We start from the raw sequence: 17,300 nt of genomic DNA on the forward strand, positions 1-17,300 counted from the left end.
TTGAACGACATTGTATTCACTTGCTCTTGCTCTTGAACGACAGTGTATTCACTTGCTCTTGCTCTTGAACGACATTGTATTCACTTGCTCTTGAACGACATTGTATTCACTTGCTCTTGATCTTGAACGACATTGTATTCACTTGCTCTTGCTCTTGAACGACATCGAATTCACTTGCTCTTGCTCTTGAACGACATCGTATTCACTTGCTCTTGCTCTTGAACGACATTGTATTCACTTGCTCATGCTCTTGAACGACACTGTATTCACTTGCTCTTGCTCTTGAACGACATTGTATTCACTTGCTCTTGCTCTTGAACGACATTATTTTCAGCGCAGAACGCAAAGAAATGATTTCGTTTTGAGCTTTTGTCACTAAAAAAAGAACGATATCAGCCCGTAAGACGAACTAATAATGGAATTCGAATGTGTCAGTAAATTATCATCCATTTTGGAATTGTATCAATTAACAGACAAACACATGTAGTTAGACACTTGTTTTTAAATGAGCCTCGCTCCATGTTAAAGGGGTTTAATGCATGTGCGTAAGTATCGTCCCTGATTAGCCTGTGAGGATTGCTTTTATTGCATTTTTATTGCAAGGAAGACTCCACTTCAGATACGTCCAGTTAAAGTCTCTATAACGCTCGAAATCAACGAAAATGTTGCACAGGTGGTAAGCGTGCGGCTATGATATTAATTAGTGAAATTATCATTTTGAATGATAAATAATCATATTATAACGAAAAGTCAACTTTTCTGAAAAAATATATTTCACTATCAAATATATATATAACAAGGTATCCAACTCAAAATCACCCGAAAACGGGGTGCATCGCTTTTAACAGTCATAACTTCATCAATTGTGCAGCGATTTTCACGATCTCGGTCTTATTCAACGCAGAAATGAATTTCCTTTTTTGAAATGTACATGTCTTGCAATATTTTTACAAATGCTGGGTCAACTTTTAAGAAAGAGCGCGATACACAACTCGCGTAACCTATCTAACATCGATCAGACAGGATAAATGAATGAAACCTTTTTATCCTATATTTTAAATATAGAAATAAATATACTAGACATCCCTAAGTTTGGAAATAAATCGATCCAATTAAGCAGGATGGGAGAGTCCACTAGGCATACATGGGTTAATGTATTTGTGAACGTATACGTTATCAACGATTTACAATCATAAACCGCGTGTAACAATACGTGCAACATTCAGTTGCGTGTATTGTGTCAATACAAATGTGCAGTTACTGGTCTTTTTTGGCCCGGGGCGAAGCCCCTTGGCCATAGTACTCATACCGATTTCTGAGATGAGCTGACTTGGCTGGCTGCCAAAACCAAATTTGTATAAATCCGATTTACCACTTATAATAAGTGCGTGCGCAATAAAATTAGTTCTTTGCAGATCTAAATAACCCGGCTTGTAAATACAGAACATCACTATATAACATGACAGTGTCATACAAAGTGTAAAAAAATATTATTGAATCAAAATTGTTAAGCATTGGCTACGACATAGTTTTTATTGTTTACATATTCATGCGAGAATAAGTTCCTCACTGTACGGTCTCTAACTACCGTTTCGCGGAGTTTGTCAAAACAAGAGCAACTTGTTTGCCATTAATAATAGTTTTACTTTGAACTTTAATACATGTCAAAAAATATTATTGAATCAAAATTGTTAAGCATTGGCTACGGCATACGCAGTAGTTTTTATTGTTTACATATTCATGCGAGAATAAGTTGCTCACTTGACGGTCTCTAACTACCGTTTCGCGGACTTTGTCAAAACAATAACAACTTGTTTGCCATTAACTTTGAACTTTAATCTAAACCAATAAAAAAAGTCAGTGGAACTTTAATTTTCCTTATTTTCTCTTGATTTTTACATGGTTTAAATTAACCTCAGCATTAATAACAATGAATACAGTAGGGCACAGTCGACAGTGACAATTCTCGGATAAACTTCCTGGTTTTTGTCAAAGGTAAATTAAAATAAGTTTTTCATTTGTTTTTCTCATTAAAAAAAATCAAAGTTGGTCTTAAAAGATGGAATTTCATGTTTAATGAATCTATTACACCAATCATGATGTTTGTATGAGCCGTTTTGGTGGTCATAACGACGATTTTAGACGCTGTTTATGTGTCTGTTTGCCTAGGTAGTTGTCAAAATCTTAAACACTTCTCAATTTATCATTTGTTGTTGAACTTTTCTATAATGACAATATTAACATTTCGTTGAACAATTTACGGGCATATATTCCATTAGACGTATTCTACTTTCATTTTATGTACTTAAAATTATTGTTTTACATTAAACAGACTGTGAACTGAGCAAGATTGTATTATAAAGTACTGTAATATCCAATTTATGTTGCAAATCTTTGTGCAATCTCACAATGACAGGTTAGCGATGACAATTCCATGCGAAATGATAGCATTGATGCATATGTCAGGAATGTGTTTAATTACAATGTATATTTGATTATTTTTATTAGTACATATTTAAATGTTTCTATTCTTGTAAAAATTTATAGTTTTGGATGTCAATATTAATGGTTGTGTTCATGATCAAGTTTAACATGAAAGCAATGATGATCTAAGATTCATAACAACAAATAAAGAAAGTAGAAAGAAAAAAATATCTTTCTCATAAAGCACGACCAACTACACAAATATGTGGTAATGCTTTTGAAACTGTATATTTTCAATGAATTGTCAGACATGACCAAGAGGTTGCAGCTTAAGAAAACTGATTAAATGTTCTCAGTAAATATGTTTCTGGACTATCGGAATATCGTTAAGATTGTATTGAGATGTAATACTTCAGCAGACCTTTGTTTTCATTGTCATGTATTATTTTCAACTATAACACAATCATACATAAATATTTTGCTATATTTTATTTATTCAGGGGCAGAACCTACTACCTGGTAGTTTCAATGATGAACTATCATGATATAGGGCTAAAAGATGGATGTGCCAAATCCACCTCATGAAAAACAGATTGGGCAAAAGTGGAGTGCGAACACTAAATGATGTGCTGCTAAAAAGCAGGTTTGATATGATTTACACCTTGCATTGTTTACACTGCACCTTCATGTATACCATGTGACTTTAAGATCTGTGTTGGGAGAATAAGGCGCGACCCAGATAACATTTTTAAGGATGTCTTTTAAAATTATTTCACCATTTGTAATGGGATAATGTCGAGAGCTCGCTCATTCGTGAGAGTGTTCTATAGATTTTATGATTTTTTTAACAAATAAGTAATTTTCAGTAAAGTGCAATCGCGCGTTTGTAATATGAAGTCCCAATACTGATCCGATATTTTTCTAACCGTTCAAACGCGTCATTGCACATTACTGGAAAAATACTGATTTGTTTAAAAAAATCACGATACCTATAGAAAACTCTCACGAATCAGCCGGCTCTCGACTTTATCCCATTTAAAATAGTGAAATATTTAAAAAGAAATCCGTGAAAATGTTAACTGGGGTGCGTTTTATTCTCCAAACACAGATGGTTTACCTTTATGGTGTTAAGTATGGATACTATTTTTTAATATTAAACATTGACAATATACTATTCACTATGCATAACTTGAGGGTTCAGATTGTATAATGTACCGAGCAATAATATTTTTTTCGTCTTGATTATATAATTTTAATAATATGTCTTGTGTTATTTTCACATACATGTAGATTAAGTTAGACAAGCATTAAGGCAAAACTAAAACATAACATGGTTTTCAATTTCAATAAATTGTTGACAAGCCTTTGGTATCTACTGGTGATATGTATTTTTTATGTGTTTGTTTAAGGTTTGTAATCAGTCATTTTTATTTTAATTATTGCAGATCTTTACAAGTGAATTCGGCAAATCCTGATGCAACCTGAGCTTACCAAGTTTACTGACAGTTTGGACTCTGTGTGGATGATAATATTGACAATATATTGTGTTCATGTTGTGTTGTGATTGACATTTTTTAGCAGATAAGATTTTTTAATCCAGACTTAACAGGTGATTTTTCTTCAAAGAATAAATACAATACTTTTTTTATTGATGTGCATGAATTTGAGTACAAAATATCAACAATGTGTATATTGTGTTGTTTTTCCAATCAGTCTGTCATCCATAGGTTATATATTAAGTATGAGAAGGGAATATTTTATTTTTACATTTTTGTTGTTTCTGCACACCATGTCAGATACATGAAAATATATTTTATGCCCCCAACGGGCGGCATACAGTTTTCGCACTGTCTGTCTGTCAGTCTGTCTGTCCTCCGTAACACTTTTCGTGTTCACTCTCTAATTCAAGTAGTTCTAATCCGATCTCCAAACTTGGTCAGAAGTTGCATCCGGATAATGTCTAGGTCAAGACGAACATGGGTCATGCCGGGCCAAAAACTATGTCATAGGGTCACTTAGTGCGTTTCAAACATTCAGCATGGTGTCCGCTCTCTAATTCAAGTAGTTTTCATCCGATCTTTCCCAAACTCTGTCAGAAGTTGTATCTACATAATGTCTACGCCAATTGTGAACATGGGGCATGCAGGGCAAAAAACTAGTTCACTGGGTCACTTAGTGCGTTTTTAACATTCAGCTTGGTGTCCGCTCTCTAATTCAAGTAGTTTTCATCTGATCTTCACCTAACTTGTTCACAAGTTTTATCTAGATGGTCTCTAGGCCAAGTTCGAACATGCATGCAAAGAATTGGCAGAAAAAAACACATCTACATACTGCAGCAGATGACATATGTAACAAACAAAATTTAAATATTGAACACCTGTTATGTAGCAAACTAATAGTTAAATAAAATAAAGGCGATGTATATCTCAAAAACATTTGCACACTTATGCTTTTATGTAGTAACAAAGTTACAGTTGGTTACATCAGTCTACATCAGTGCTGAAAGATGAGTGAAAACACGTGAGAAAAATCCTTTCATCGTTCTTCTGTTAAATATTTCAGATCGCTTTTAGCAAATCCTATTAAAAATCAATTAAAATAATATTCCCATTGACCAAGTAATGTGTGCACTTTTACACGAAATGATTTCTTCTGGAGAAATTACGTCTCTTAAATGTATTGCAATCAAAATTGTGTATACAATTCGTCCTTGCTTCAAAAAGTAACACGGTGTTTTAATGTTCCATTTGGCACATACCAATTAGACTTCATGGCCCCATACACTGCAAACTGAAAAATCAAGCGCCAGAAAAAGTAACGAAATTCGTAAACGAAATTTAAGTATTTGTCCGTATGTAATTCATTCCCTTTTCTTTAATTGCACGCATAAGGTGTGGACATGCACGGTTCTGAATTGGCATCGAAATAGCAGTTATAAACAAACATGTAAAATACCAATTTTAGCTCTTGATCTTGATCAGGCCACTTTTTACGACATCTGAAGGCGTAATGACGTAATAGTCAAGGTGGCGACGTCCATGCCAAGGCAAGTATTTTTCGCCGCTTAATGCCCTTTATTACCTGAATTAATGTATTTGATGCCGCACACTTTCCAGCCATATCAGCAAGGAAGTCACTAGCCTTTGTTTCGTATTATTATTCGTTATATCTCGACTTTACTCGCTCTGAAATTTTATGGCGGGATTTCCTAATTACAGCTCCACTAAGAAAATTCGCGGGGAATAAAGTCGAGATATAAATCGAATTTTAATACGAAATAAACGCTAATCACCTTTTACTGATATGGCTCGAAAGGAAGCGTCATTTAGAAAATAAACAAAAGTCAGAAAGGGTATACAACGGCGAAAAATAACTGTCTCGGCATTGGCTATCAAAGGTTAATCTCTCTGGATAACATGCTGTGCTCCAGAGACTCCCGAGACAGAATAAGCCAATGGGTGTTTGAAAGTAGAAACGTTAATTCGAGATTATGCTCTATTATCCTAGGAACATACATTAAAAAATATTGTTAACGTTTAGGTGACAATTCTACAAAACCATGCTACGTTACAACATACGTTGAAGATTTAAAATGAGATTATATCGGAAATGTACAAGTTATAAAAATTATGACTTGTATGTTTCGTGATATTTTCAACACCGGTATCAAACTGGTTCGCATCATTCGACTTTTGGTAAGTATAACATTAATGAGCGATATAAGTATTTGCTTTGACGGTAATATATGACATATAGACACTTAGACATTATCTCAATTCATGGTTCTGATTGCCTTAACTACGTTTACCAGGATAAGTAAATAAGTTGACACTGTAAGATATGATGATAGGAATAATAATGTCTTGTGGAGTAGTTTCAGATTTACAACTGATACTGAGGTAGAGCGATTTCAATCAAGAAGAAAGAGCGAAACCGCTCGACGGCCCTCCGTGGGAAATAGCGATGCATGGTATGGTAAAATCCTGAGTTACGAGAATAAAGTTAATAAAACCAGTTATAACGAAAAATATATTCATGTTGCATTCGATTAGAATTAAAAATGATAACATCCGATATTGGGTGTTCCTTTAGAAAAAATGCAGTTTTTAAGTTAAATGGAATGCACATAAAGCAACTGCGGTAATTAATTATTTCTCTTCCTTATGTACTAGTGCTCACTTGGAGCTTTTTCGATTTTTTTTTAAAACTTAAATTTGCAGGAGATTTTTTATTGCAAATATTTCATGTAGTATTAATTGGTCATATGAAACTTCGTACGAAATTGGTGACACTTTAACTTGTGAAAGTGACCTGTTCACAAAAACATCTTTTTAAACTAATAAGTATTTGTTCAATAAAGTGCAACCGCGCTTTCGAACGGTTAGAAAAATGTCGGATCAGTGTGGGGACTTCATATTACAAACGCGCGGTTGCACTTTACTGAAAAAATAGTTATTTGTTTAAAAAGATCATGATACCTATAGAAAACTCTCACGAATGAACGGGCTCTCCACTATATCCCATTAAAAATGCTGAATTATTTAAAAATACATCATTTAAAATGTCGCGCTTTATTCTCCCAACACAGATCTTAAAAAGTCACGTGGTATAGGCACCGTGTTTTGTTTGAAAAATAATATTTTATAAATAATATTCTCTTTGATTAATTTGCGACCTGTCACAATGTTGCTTCGAAGAGGGCAAAATATAAATTGCAACTTTTGAACTGTTTTAAATAAGAACTTTCTGTACACGAACTATGTTAAGAAATTTCTTATTTTAAGGACACAAATACCATGGATGAATGAAATGAACTGTGCGCAATTTGATAAAGAAGGAATATGCTAGAATAAAGAAATTTCCAGACTGATTTTTGTTGAAAATGAAGTTCGGATGATAATGAATTGTCATCATTGTTTCAAGGGAACTTAATATAGTGGAGATTATACCTGTGCAGTGTACACCATATTTACTCCATGTGATAAGCGTTTAGCAATATAAAAAACGTAAAACATCAACAAATATGTTCCAGCAATGGTGTGGTGATTTATGTGCGAACAAGCATATTGTCGGCATGATCAATATACACATAATGAACATGAAACAAATAACCGACGTAAAAAGAGGCAATTAATGTCACGTACAGATGTTTGCATGAGTCTTTATTTATGAGCTACTACAGGTAATCTTTCAGATCGCGAACATGAGATTTTTTTAAAGAATTTGGTATGCATATTTTTAAAATATATATAGCATGACTATGTATTAAAATCAATTGAAACATTATTGTTCCTGATGAGAAAAATATTTTATAGTAGATTGTTAACCCTGCCTTTAGCTAGAAGTGGTATTTAAACTTATCTAGTACGCTTTACAGACATTTCTTCTATTATAATTAAAAACTAATTCTATCACGACGCGCGACCTGTATAATACAAACAAGAAAGAGGAAAATATGTATCATTTATTCGTCAAAAAACCATGCGTGGAGCCTAATGCTTTTGAACTTCCACATGGAAGTAATAGAAATTGTTGTGCTGAAAGGCGCGATGTAACAAAAGTTGACACGTTGACGTAAACACCACCTTAGTAATCTATAAACTTACTGACGTTTATTAGGATTAGGAAATACGTTACCGCTCATATAGGATGATATGAAACATCATGTAGAGTAGTTACATAATGACAACAAAATCTGAAGTAGTGGTATTTCAATCGAGAAGAAATAATTAAATAGCGTCCACCCCTAAGCCAAACTGATGCATAGTATAATTCAGAAGTTACAAGAACGAAGATAAGATAACCAGTTATGACCATAACTAAGTTAACTAACTTAAAGTTATGTTCCATTCGGTTTCAAATAAGAACATATATTTTTGGATGTTCCATCGTAATAGATGCACATTGTTAAGTTATACGAGATCAACATTATCGCAACTAATATATTGTATCTCATTCTCATGCACTATTGCAACTTTGATGGTCTTCAAAGAATATTGTATAAATTGGTTGATATGTTTTATATTATCAAATCAAAGCACAGCAACCCATTTCAACTTCAACATATGAGAGGTTTTTGTATGGCAGAAGGTTATGCAGTATGAAGTAAAATCTCTGATAAAATTGATAACACTACACCTTGTTAAGTTGCTTAATAAATAAAAGCGCAATAATGGAAAAATGTTTTAAAAAGATGTAACACGTATACAATTATTTAGAATGGATCTATAGCTACATATTGTAGAGGCATGAATTTAATTATTATCTTCATTATTCAAATGGTATTTGTATAGTTTTTAAATTACTTGTATAACAAAATATCAATTTCAATCATACATTAAATCGGCTTCTGTATTTAATATTATTTAAAATGTAATTCAGAAAGACAGATGTGGTAAAATTCGCCTATAAGACAAATTAACTATTAAGTATAAATTAATGAACAACTTAGTTATACACCCACACAAACACTTCTTTACTTTGTTTGACAAATGATCGTATAATCATAATGATTATTCTCTTGGACTTATTTCCGACCCGACACGAAGTTTGGTTTAAAGAGGGAAAATACAAAATGCAACTGTCAGTTCATGTAACCAGTTCTTATTTGAAAGCTGTAAGTAGAAGAAATATGTTTTTTTTTCAGACTGATTTATATGTTATTTGGAAATCCTGACCGAAATATTTAGACAACTCACACATTAGTTTACTCAACAAAATAATAAATTATAAATAATTGGTTGTGTCATTTAATTCCTAGGTCGATATTTTTTCTAAACTCATGTCAAATACTTATTTTTATTTTATGCTTTCCGGTGGTTTATAGAGAAATATCAGTGAAAAATAATTGGTATTCCACTGTTTTAAACCGTGAAAAATATCAATATTTTTCACTGTTTTACTGTGAAATGACGTAATTTTTTCGACGAAATGACGTCATTAATCCAGCGAAATTATCCAGTTAAACTCATTAACAATGTAAATAAACGTTGAAAAAAGCATAAAATAAAAAGAAAATTTGTTGGATTCGATGGAATATCGATTTTATTTCACTCGTGATCATAGAAAATGTATATTTTCACTCGTGGCTTCGCCACGCGTGAAAACATTGTTTTCTATGATCACTCGTGAAATAAAATCGATATTCCACCGAATCCAACAAATATCCTCTATGTATACTTTTGAACCGAAGTATGACGTTCAAAGAGTGCGCTAAGGATTACTATTGGCAATATCTATTTTTAATTTATAGCACAGTCACAAACTGCAATATAGAAATATAAAAACAAACAAACGGAAACTGTATCGACGAACATATATGTAATATATATTTGACTGTCATATAGATCAGATAATCTTTACTCGGTACTGAACTTCATTTTAAAGCGATATTACAGTATCTGTTACATTACTCTATTTTGAGAGTTCTATTACAAACATTATGTAAACAAAAACACGTCCATTTCTTGTTTATTTTCAAGACGATCGTATTGTTTTGTTTGAAAGTGAATGAAGCATAATGAAGCATCAGTACGCCCACATCCATCGGTTCTAAAAGTATAAGGGTGTTTCTTATAATATTTTTCCAATTATTTTCGTTGACCGAATTGCAATAATATCACACATGTCATAGTTCAATGAATCTTGGTCTCTTGTGGCGATAACTAATAAATCCTTCTTTGAGACCACACCTGGAGATTTAACCATCAAATATATTTTAATTGCGTTCCGCACGGACGATACAAACACGTGTAGCCCACCTTAACGCTCTAAAATTTTTCGAAATCAATTCTCACATACATTCCCACATTAAGTGTACGATGAATGCTGGTTGCAGACAACAGAATCATTGGCATCAGCAAAGTTGTTATTCATAAACTTGAAGACGATTGAATATAATATATGTTTCGATGATGCTGAGATGAATGCTCACCTGCTTGGGTTGATCCATATTTATTACCAACGACGAAATGGTGTGATGAAAAGGTATGTAAAAAGAATTAACAAAAATGCAGCCTTTCAGTAAAGTGATTTGCATTTTTATCTTATCCTTTGTTCTGGCAAAAAAGACATGACGATTCAATAACTCCTGGATTTCACCAATTTGGCAATACTTTCACAGCAAGGGTAAGTGAAAATAAATGTTGAAAAGTCGGTTTATATTTGAGTACAACTATTTAAAGAACAATTATTGTTGAAAAATTATGCATTCATGCCAAGGACATTGCGCCCATGTTTTAGCCGAAAGACTCGTGTACATTGTTTACTCTTCCGGCCAGAATACTTTTCTCAATGCATGTTGTACATTTGGCGCAAACATGCGTTTGTTTCCACTCACTTAACCGACTATACATTGTTGGTCCGACATTTTACGTTTGCAGGTATTAAATGTTGAGGTTGAGTTGCAAACCTATTTTTCTAAATTTGATACATCTACGTTTAAAGCAATATTTAAAACGGAGAATAATAAGAGATTTTAAAGATGAGGAATAACTCATCACGTCTTTTTATATTCTACTTAAAGTGGGGAATCGAAAAATGACTTTAGCGGACCAACATATTGGTAACCGGAGGTTAGTGTAAAAACTAAACTTTTCTGTCTGGCATTATTTTATCGAATTAATGCAAATTGCTTTTATCTCGGTAAACAAAAACAAAATAGTCTCACCATGATATATTGTATAATGTCAGCAATTTAAAATCCGTGCAATCTTATTTAAAAAAAAAACGACAGCACCCAACACGAAACATTACACAGTATAGAGGTAAGTTATTCCTTAAAGGGAGAATGTACGATTTCTATGTCAACAAGTAATTCTTGCAATCTTAAACCAACATATGAATATGGCCTAGGAATGCTTAATAGCATAAATTAACACTCTGTATATGGTACTAGAAATCAAATATTGGTTACTTCAGTAAATTTCTTAACTGGCTGGTTAAAGCCGATGCCGACACTGTTACTCTTATTTGTTAGGAAACAAAAATGTGTCTTTGTGTCGTTGAACGAATATGCACTAAAACTAAATTTAGATCCCATTGTACATGCTTGATATACATGCTGGCGAATTCGACTGTACAGACATTTTCTATTTCAGAATGAAGTATCTGGCTTATTTCGCATTGTTCGACACATGTTCTTCTTAACTTACATTTTAATTTATATTGAAATAAATGTATAATAAGTTTTTTACACATTTTATATAAATTCAAAAATATTTGACCAAAATCGTGCATACTGCCTTTAATCGGAGCACCCTTTCATTCATAAAAGTTTAAATAAAAAAATATCTGCAGAAACGTGTTCGCTGAACGTGTGCTCGTACATAGTGATAAGAAGCTACAAGTACATATATATTAACCTTATGTGCATGCCATACCTCTATCAATTGGTATTTTCACCGACTGAACGTCTATTTAATAACGCATTTTAAAAGTACCTCATGGTGTAAATGGCATGTTTATAAATGGGTTGTTTATACATCAAAAGTCTTATTACATGTGTTTTTTTTCAAGAAACACTATTCGTCCGCGTTATCGAAATGAACACGCAATGAGGAAAATGTATATATTTTGAAGTTTTTTTTTACGTTTGATACTGAGGATTGATAAAACGTATGAATTGTAATTGATAAAAAAACAACGACTATACGTTTACAAATATAAAACTTATTTTTTTCAACAAAAGTGATTTTATAATTTGTACAATTCGATAACTATTTATTTTTCAAAGTCATATAGCAGTTAACATTTTACAAATGACAGTTGTCAAGTATATTATGATTAAACAACTACTTTAGACCATGAAAGACAGCCTTGCATAGTATAGATATGGCTTCGTCTGCACAATTCTTTGAATGGATTAAACGCAAGCTGACACCCATACTTACTCTGTATGCGTAACAAGGTCGCTATATAATGTTTGGAGCTCCGAAATGATCTTCATATATTACACCGCACATATTAAGTATAAATTAAATAATTCGTCGGATATCATTTTAAAATCGTTTTAAATGTGTATAGGCATCGCTGTTCACGAACGACTGTGAAATATTCTATCGTATTTCATAAACGCAACTAAGGCAATATAATTGTGCATAAAGCAAATTTTATATTATATATTAGAAAGTTGAAACACCCAATCCGTCGATATTACCTATTGTGGAAAAAACTGATTGTAAGTGTAAACAATGTTACTTTGATTTTGTACTCATTAACTCCAACGATTCAAACTTACATAACCTATGTAGCAAACGGACCATTTAGGATTATATTTGTCTAATGTTACCCAAGCTATGATTTTGTAAATGATAGTAATTTCGTGCGCCTCATTTCAAAGCTGACAGATGAGCTTTGAAGCGTGCTCTTTATTCAATAAAACTGTCAGGTTATGTTAAGAAAGATCTCAATCCATAATGCACCAGTTTCGGTGCACTTTGTTTTGTACCAGACCAAGTAAATTACAAAAGATTGTTTAGACTTTTTGTGTGCAATTCTTCTGGTTAAAATTATCTAGACACGATTCAATCAGATTCACTCAATTGATTTTTGTTTTGTTTGTTGTCTTTTCTCTACTCATGAATTATTCGAACTTAAACATACACGTTTTTTACTTGGTGTTATATAAGGTAGTAATACATTGCCATCAATAGCATTATTCATCAGGTATTCAACGAAATAGATAACATTATCGAGTGAATATATTACACAAATGTTTCCTGAAAGGGTTCGCAGAATAAATAACACATAAGCTTCCTTTTATGCTGCATTTGTAGGATATTCTTTCAAATAACAATTCGAAATCATTTACATAAATGGAACTTAAAGAACTACAAGCTTTAATGGAGTATTGTCGAACGAAATTCACAAATTGATATAATTATAAATCAAGTATAAAACGATCTGCCATACATTCAGATGGAATTTTGTGTTTTAAAAAACAAATTTAAACTTATGTTTGCATCGAATCATTCACATCGTTTTTCAGTCTTTTGTTAAAGACATAAGCGTCTGTAAAAATATAGTCAATATCTTATTTAAATTTCATAATCGAATATAAGAAACACACGCAATTGATAAATCAGTTTACAGTTGCACTAAAGCATGTTGTTTGCACATGTTCGATGTGGAAATACCTTTATTGCTATTTTTGGAAGCATTGCAATCATACCATGGAATAAGATTGATATTTCTAATTTTCCCCAACTGTACAAATATAACGTTATTAATGCATTAATATATATTACCATTACACATTGTCGTTATCAACGTATCTATGAACACAATTCTCATGTTTGCATATATACTGAATTATATTACAATAAACGAGTAAACGAATTTGGATGACGTTTTTTCGTTATATGAGATATATTTAAAAGAGTTCATTCACAATGCTATCATTTTCGATCATTTTGAGCTGACCAGAATCAATGAAAGCATTAACTTCCAAAACGAACATGTTATGATAAGGTAAAACGCTTTCCGAGTTGACACTGCGTTTTAAATTCCGAAAACAACAGTATTCGTATCTCAAACATAAATATAAAGTAACCGTAAATAAACAAATACATATGCATGCAAATACATGTATCAGATTGGTAATGATCATCGCATCATTATACGGCAGAAAGTTGCTTTTCTATTGCTTCGTGCATCTTTTGCTAATTATTTTACGGATTGTGCTATTTATAGATGGACACTTGAACATAAGTAGACTCATGATCTTCAGTTTTTTGTGTTTTTTTGCTTGAAAATGGGCGTTAAATGATTATAAGTTTTTCTGGTTCTAATTTACTGTGTTAGCAGTAAATTAGTCATGGTTAATTTGTATTCCCTTTATAAATAATTTATAAAGATATATTACAGAATATACTTTCTTGTAGTAAGCTTCATCAATACACTTGAGGTTCAAACGCATCCAACGCGAAAGAAAGCAAATGTTTTGATTTTTTCTGAGCATTGTAATACAGTAACAACAGTCAATACGTATGTCGAATGGCTAAAACCATAAATGTGCGGACTTGCAATTATTAGATGTAAAATGGGGCATAATATATTTAAGGATAACTTGTCGCTTTTTGAAAAATCCTTAACGTATAACATATGATTAGAAATGAGTAGGGTGCAATAATTATAAAGCGTTATGTTCAATACGAGAAAGAGTCACATATCTTAGCTATGCACATGTTAACGGACGATATATAACATCAGGTGACAGGCATTTTGACATTAGATAAGTTGAATTTTATTATCCCAGTGACGTCTAACAAGGATTAGTAAACGAATTGTTTCTGTTATTCATGATTATGGAAAGATTTACCCTTCTTGTTAAGTAGATCCAGATTTATAACCTTCCTTCAAATGACATTACAAAGAGCTATATATGCGAAAACGAATTTATAAAAAATGTTACCCACGAAGGAAATGAAATTTACTTTTATCGCATTCATAACTTCATTCGATGCATCCAAGCTATCAAACATTCACATAAATATCAATGTCGGTTTCAACGAAATCGCACATAAGCCAAATGTTCAAATACGAATATAACCTCACATCAATTAACTTAGTGAAATTTCAAAATCATTTACATACACACAAATATTGAAAGTGTGCAAAATTCGTCAACGCTTGTCCTTTATGACATGACTGATAGCTTCTGTTGAATAGTTAAATGATTAATATATCAATCATTACTAGTTAAATGATAAATGATAATAAACACGTGGTGTTATCGGACGAATTTTGCCAATTTCTATACGATTCTAAAATAACATATATATATGAATTATGAAAAAACGTTCTTTCACAAAACACATAAATGCTTACAATAAGATGTCATAAAACTCCAGCATGTATTTCCTTTACGTTCTCTTCTTGATATTCAAACAAAAGTCGCACCACACGCACTACTTGTTTATGAAGCTAATTAATGTACACAACATACTTTTATATTATATTTTGTAATATTAAATAAAAATACAGCCGTATATTCGTATTAAGTAAATGTTGTATAACCTAGAGATAAGTGGCTTCGTTTGTAAATCAAAGTACTGACAGTACTGGTGTGACGATGCTTTTGAAGAGGATGGATATAAAAGCATCAATTTAAGTTTATCTACATCACCATAATTGTGTATGTGGGTACAAACATTTTGGCTACGAAAAAAATGGGTACGAAAATTTTGGGTACACAAATTTGCCCCCCAAAAAATGGGTACGAAAAAAAAATTTGGTTACGAAAAAAAATTGTGTACGAAAAAAAAAGGGTACGAAAATTTGTTTGGGTACGAAAAAGAATTTGGGTACGAAAAACAAATTTGGTACGAACAAAATTGGGTACGAATTTTTTTTTTTTTGGGGGGGGGGGGGGTACGGGGAAGTAGTTCCCGTGGGAAACTTGACCAATTCAGCGAAACTGGGAGGCGGGTTACATTCTCGATCAAATATAACACGAAATATCTTTAAAAAGATTTTCGACGTGTATTTCGTGTACCACTTATCTTTAAAAAACGTTATGTTACAGTAAAATGTTTGTGGGTTATAACATTACGTTATGTAGCAGATATATTCAAAACTTGTCATGCTCTTTAATTACACCATGCTCTTTAATTTCACATGTATATCATTCCAAACTTTATATTTCGTTGTTTCATTTGCTTAGTTAATGATGGTATGTGTACGGACGTGATTTCACATGCCCATGTGCATGAACATATACTTTTTCTCTTTTGATTATTGTTTTTCTCTAATTCAATAAGCTTAGGCATGTTTGTTCGTTAAGAACGGCAATAATTTCATGATGATTCCCGAAAGTAGGCATGAGCACATAGTCGAATACGACTTGAATACGTGAGTTCGCTTATGAACACATGGTAAGGCTAACTCAATCTCCGCGATATGACCTAATATGTGTTTGAAACAGAAAACAATATCCAACAAACGAATGAATTATCAAACATAGTGTGTGCACTGATGTGGCTCTTTAATATATGTATGAAAAGTTTATTAAATATGCAATTTGTTTTCTTTACACTCATGATCGTGTTAAACGTTAATTATTAACGTTTTCATTCGCAATTTATTTAAAGAATCACGACAAATGTCAAATACAATACAGAAAATGCATAGTTGTTTCATTGATCTATAAACATATAATGGATTGAATATTACTGATTTAAAATTAATGTTTTCAAACTTAAATCTTTTTTCCCAGAATTTGCTGTCCTATTTATAGCTGAGCTTCCTTTACCTTTATCAATGATAATCAGAGAGGTATGCCGATTAGAAAAATCGAGCAATCTCAATCGGACTGGCTCGGTCTTTTACATATGTCGCCATTGTGAAGATTGTTTTCATGGTATGATAACTTAGACGAGCTGCTTCGCAGCATCGTCAAAAATAAATGAAACGAAAGGTTTTTAACGGTAGAATTAATCAGAAATTGAAAGCGCTTCAAACGTGCCGAATTTACATGAATGAAACTGCTTAAAACTACGGTCTGGTTGATTTTTGTGTAAAAGCTGAGTAATTTTACTCAGTTTTGTATTCAGTAGGGATACATATAAATATACACAGAACTAGATTTTTATTTGAAGATTCAAATGTTTCAATAGGTACATGAAACGGTGTACGTCCTAATAAAGGGTTATTCTAACTAAATAACAGCTATTAGTACTGATGGGTAAAATATCTTGTGTTTGAGATTACTAAATGAATATCATATATAACATATCCAAGATTTCAAACATGCATCATAGCCGCTTACGAGGTTATTAAAGTCTGTATTTTTAATTCATTGTTTATTTGTGTGTATGCCATCACTTGTGAATAAATAGTGTGTTGTGCAATATGTGAACTCATTGCATTAAAACCTA

General features: G+C 32.3%; 1 protein-coding gene and 1 long non-coding RNA gene across 2 annotated transcripts in view; one reads left to right on the top strand and one right to left on the bottom strand.

Moving 5' to 3' along the window:
* Window positions 1-17,300, bottom strand: part of LOC127874060 (prostaglandin E2 receptor EP2 subtype-like) — an 80,962-nt gene that overhangs the window by 46,181 nt on the left and 17,481 nt on the right.
* LOC127874061 (uncharacterized) lies at window positions 2,581-4,856 on the top strand. The gene is made up of 3 exons (XR_008046598.1): window positions 2,581-2,692; window positions 2,925-3,067; window positions 3,870-4,856. It is a non-coding gene; the product is annotated as an uncharacterized LOC127874061 (long non-coding RNA).

The sequence above is a fragment of the Dreissena polymorpha genome, chromosome 3 (assembly GCF_020536995.1).
Source record: "Dreissena polymorpha isolate Duluth1 chromosome 3, UMN_Dpol_1.0, whole genome shotgun sequence".
Classification (NCBI taxonomy): domain Eukaryota; kingdom Metazoa; phylum Mollusca; class Bivalvia; order Myida; family Dreissenidae; genus Dreissena; species Dreissena polymorpha.